General features: G+C 42.6%; 1 long non-coding RNA gene across 1 annotated transcript; it reads left to right on the top strand.

Annotated features, from left to right (window-relative positions):
* The first annotated feature begins 211 nt into the window (after window positions 1-211).
* Window positions 212-1452, top strand: LOC146589847 (uncharacterized). Its single transcript, XR_014897088.1, has 3 exons — window positions 212-233; window positions 1063-1194; window positions 1366-1452. It is a non-coding gene; the product is annotated as an uncharacterized LOC146589847 (long non-coding RNA).
* The last annotated feature ends 3321 nt before the right edge of the window (window positions 1453-4773 follow it).

Genomic DNA, 4773 nt, shown 5'->3' with positions numbered 1-4773 from the left:
GCAGGCGGGTTTTCGGGAAGGCGCCTGCGCCCCGCAGAGCCCCGCAGAGAGGGGCCGCGGCGCGGTGGCTTCGGCGAGGAGCTCCTGTGCCTCGGGCTGCATCAGCACCCACGGCTGTGCTGGCGGTGCTGCACTGTACAGCTCTCCGGGTACACTGCATTTCTCGTGTCGTGAGGCAGGGTTCTGGATAAAAAGAGCCTTGCAAGCAGCGGGAGAGTTGGCGCTSTGCTTTGGTATGTGCTTTGGGCAAATTCCTGAAGCAGATTTACTGCTGTAGAGTTGGGCTTTGGCATTTGGCTGAGATTTTTGGAAGAAGGGATTGCCCCAAATGCTGCTTGATCAGCTCCATTTCAGAACCGGTTCACGTGTGTAAATAGCAGTGTGCCCTGACTCCATGTCACTGTTTTCACCCTCTTCAGGAAATCGGCTTGCAAAGCCAGAGCATTCATTCATTTTTGAAAAGCAGCAGCAGTACCTTAGAGGCAAYGTTAAGAAACATACGCTTTATATACTCATACATGAATTTTCTTATCCTGAGAGTGGCTACCTTTGGCATAACCTTCCTCAGTCCTGATTCTTGAAATCAGAAAAAAAGTGAATCCCTACCTCAGTGCATCCTACATCCACCCTTAAGCCTCACCACAGCGCATTGGCCTTCTGCTCCTTGATCTCTGCTAGGTTCCCTGGTGAGGACTTGCCTCAACTCAGTAATTGTATCAGACAGATGTTACTATTTTAGGGCCTGCTGAATACCTCAGTGACATACTGATTTTGTAGAACTTAAGCCTACAAGGATTATATGGATGCACAGAGCCAGATCGCGGGACTCAGAATCACAGAACGGTTGAGATTGGAAGGGACCTCTGGAGATCATCTAGTCTAACCCCCCTGCTCAAGCAGGGTCACCTAGAGGATGTTGCACAGGATCGCATTCAGGCAGGTTTTGAATATCTCCAGAGAAGGAGATTCCACAACTTCTCTGGGCAACCTGTTCCAGTGCTCTGTCACCCTCACAACAAAGAAGTTCTTCCTCATATTCAGGTGCAAATTCCTGTGTTTCAGTTTGTGCCTGCTGCCTCTTGTCCTGTCACTGGGCACCACTGCAAAGAGTCCGGCCCCATCCTCTCTACACCCACCTTGAAGATATTTGTAAACATGCTTCRGACATCAGGATCCCAGAACCCACTTGCCAAAGTAGGTGCAGATATACCTCTGGGGTGTATACTGTAGTTACTGAGGTAACTGCAGTTAAGTATTTTAGAAATAYAAATTTTAATCTGCTTGGCTTTTTGTGTATACACACTGCCTCTTGAACTCTTTCCCTTGGCATCTGTTTATAGTCATGTTTCTTATTTTTTCCTGCAGTATCTGTTTATGGCTACTGGACCTACTAGTCCTCACCTCAGGATCAGAAAGTCTCTCCCTACCAAAAGCACATTGGGCTAAGTGGTCTGAGTCAAGAGAGCAACTTCCTTGCAAGTTCCAGCAGTGCAGACCACAAGCACCTGCCTCTAGAATAACACTGCTACATCTGAACGTATTGAAAATCCTTGAAAAAAAAAAGGTTCTCTAAAGTGGCACTGCTATTTCACTAGAAGCGGGAAGTAGTAARACAGAAAGCCAGATGTGCTACCTAGCTGCAGGAGCAAAGCTACAGTGAGCAGCCAGTGAGCTGCATGCCTGGGGGGGGGCCTGGGGGCACCCTCTGCCCCAGCCCGGGTGCCCACTTTTTGAGGGAACAAATCTCTGGTCACAGGCCTTCCAGGCACTTAACTCTCCTGAGTGCCCTCACAGAGAACTTAGGGACTTCAGGAAAACCAGCCCACTCAGTGCTTAGAAATCAGGTGCAAGTTAGTTGCTATTTCAGGCAGATTAGATTTTAAGCCCATTTATTCTCAAATCCTAGAGAATTTGGTGGGATTCARTCTTGCCTATCCTAACTCTCACAGCAGCTCCTGAAGGGGAAAGTGAGCCAAGATCCCCACCCTGCTCTTCAGCTTGGAGAATCCTCGCTCTGAAGGAAACTCTCTGGTGTTCATCTGAAGCCTCTCCACCTCCTGCAGTGCAGAAGAAAGAGAAGTCTGCTTTACCTCTGAACTAAGGCTTCCTGTTTGCCAGAAAGACGAGATACCGCTATTTTATCCGTCTTTCAGATCTGTTCTTTTCCATGAAACTCCTGCCTGTGAATAACTTCAGGACTCCTGCTGGTACCACTGCTCCTGCTCGTTGCTTTCCTCAGGACGAGATGTGGGGTAGGGTCAACATGACGCTGGACAGATAGACATGTTGTCTACGGTTTTCACAGGGAGCCCAATGAAAGTAAGCAAGCTATACMTTTCATGGCAGCATTTGAACAGCAGCAGTGAAAGGGGAGCTGGTGGCAGATGCACAACAATATATCAATTCACCTTTAGAGTATTAGCTTTGCAAGTGCAAAGATTAGAAGCACTTCAGACTGCTGACTTAAATTTACTGAAATTAAGAGTTTTCAGATAAGAATTGGCCATGACATGCAAAACTCTGAGCGATTTTTTGCGAGGCAAGGCATCTATCTACTGCAGTCTTTGGAAGGGAAGAGGGTTACAGCCTAAACTGAATGCACTGAAACAGTTATGTGCCTGCTAAAAAAATATTATAAACTCTCTGGCCTAAAAAAGATTGTTTGAGGAAGGTAGGTAAGTGTAATTAAAGATTTTATCAGAACTGTAATGTTCTTTCTTGATGCTTGAAAGCACAACCTATCTTTCAGATCATGTGAATTTTCTTTAATTATAGTAATTAAGCCTCCTCTACAGATAYGACAGCATGCCTGCTGTTCAGTTTTTAAATCTGAATTTTACCATATTATGCATGAGGGAATTGATTCTGAATTCAAATTCATGTATGTCAATATACATTTCCAGCAGCTCCACTAAAGTGAGTAGCATGACCACAGTTCTTGCCAGAATAACTTTAAATCATGTCTAGTTCACTGTTAATTCACTTGTAACTCCCTCTATTCTACAAATAATACCTAAATCTGATTTGAAATCAATCAAGTTTTYCTTCCTGAATTGCAGCTTTGCATTCTTTGCTCTCTCCCCTTTACATACATGCAGGAGRTAATGGCATGGAAAATGAGCAAAACCCAGGAATATGAACAGTGTTTCCCCAGTGCTCTCTTGGACAATAAAACAAGCCCATAGCACTAAGTCTTGAAGAGAAAGCACCAGTACTCAAATTCTTTAGTGTCTAGAAAATATTATGGTGTTAATATTCACAGGCAATGGATTTAGATTAGTGCTTCCCAAACTTTAAGAGTTAATGGACAACTGTGCAGTCCCAGAGCTGCTTCTGTACTCACTGTGCATTTTTCATAAACCACCATCTATCTACTCTCATCATCAAAGTTTCAGCTGAAAACAGTACAAAGATAACATAAAGTGAAAGTTTCATGGCTCTTCCTACAGTCTCATTCTTCCTCTTTCCTTTCCATTGTATATTTATCCACCTACAAAATTTTACCTGTGGTTTAATAATATAATAAAGTCAACACAAAAACTGTGGAGTAATGCATATAAAATATGAGCACTCTTGAATCCACCATTTTAAATCAGAGAGGTTTTTGGAAAGGACATCTTTAGTCAGCTCAGATTAGCAGTCTTTCAGAYGAGAATGAATAAGGGTCTGTTCCCCTAAAGAACCACATATTCCATTTTCCCCACATTACTGTAAAAAATCAGAAAGAATGAGTAAAATATCAAAATAGTTTTGCATTTGAGGAATCGATGAATGGTCTGAGGGATCCATTAAGAATACCATGCTAGTATAGATGTGGATAATGTACACTGCATATATCATGAGGAGAAACAATCTCTGAGTAGATACACTTACAGATCGATGTTGGAGGAACGAGTTGTTGAACAAATTCAAGGACGCACAAATCCACACTGGCAACATTTGATATCTGAGATCTTCATGTTTCACTAATTGACTGTAGTGGTACAGAAAGACCAAAGAGGAGAAAAAGGAAATATTATCCAATGGGCRGGGTGCAAGGGTTAAATTAAATACAGTTCAAAATGGAGTTTAATCCTGAGCAGCCTTTGTAATCCTTGTTTTAGACTGGCTACTGTAGCAGGGCTTGATTCCCAGAGATGCGTGCTTTTTCATTTTAGCAGTTCCTGGTCAGCACACAGGTAACATAAGGACRTATTTATTAATGGTTCTATGTCCARTCTCCAGAACARAAAAGCAGATTGCTAGCCTGGCTTTAATACATTGTATGAGCCCCCAAATTGTCCAAGGTCTAATCTATGGGAAAGAATTCAGAATGACTTAAAGAAATTATCAGTTTTGAATCAGTTAGACTCACATTTGCTTTCCCATTTAGATATAATTCATCCAGTTTAAAGTTCAGGTAAATCAATGGTTTTGCAGTGCAGACTAAACTAGAATTTAGGGCAGTGAGTTTGCATAGTGTAACAACACTTGCTTGAAATCGATTTCTATAGGAATGACTGAAGTGACTAACTCGCACTGCAAAGAGTCAGAGAAGCCCAGTGAGAAATACAAAGAGCATAACCATATCAATACAGGTATACTGCACTATGAGCTTTGATTTGCACCTTCTTAGAGTTCTTGGATATATGAATTACACCATATCATAATCTCTTACCATTACAGACTGTCATGTATCCGTAACAAGGTCTAAGGTCTAGCCCTTGGTCTACAGCAAGTAAATAGGCAGAAGATGTTTTCTTGCCTTGCATCAGTTAAACTGAGGAGCAATCT

The sequence above is a fragment of the Rhea americana genome, unplaced genomic scaffold (assembly GCF_003343005.1).
Source record: "Rhea americana isolate MKP2758 unplaced genomic scaffold, rheAme1 scaffold_43, whole genome shotgun sequence".
Lineage (NCBI taxonomy): Eukaryota > Metazoa > Chordata > Aves > Rheiformes > Rheidae > Rhea > Rhea americana.
The sequence above is the reverse complement of the archived record's forward strand: the minus strand, read 5'-3'. Positions and strand labels throughout refer to the sequence as shown.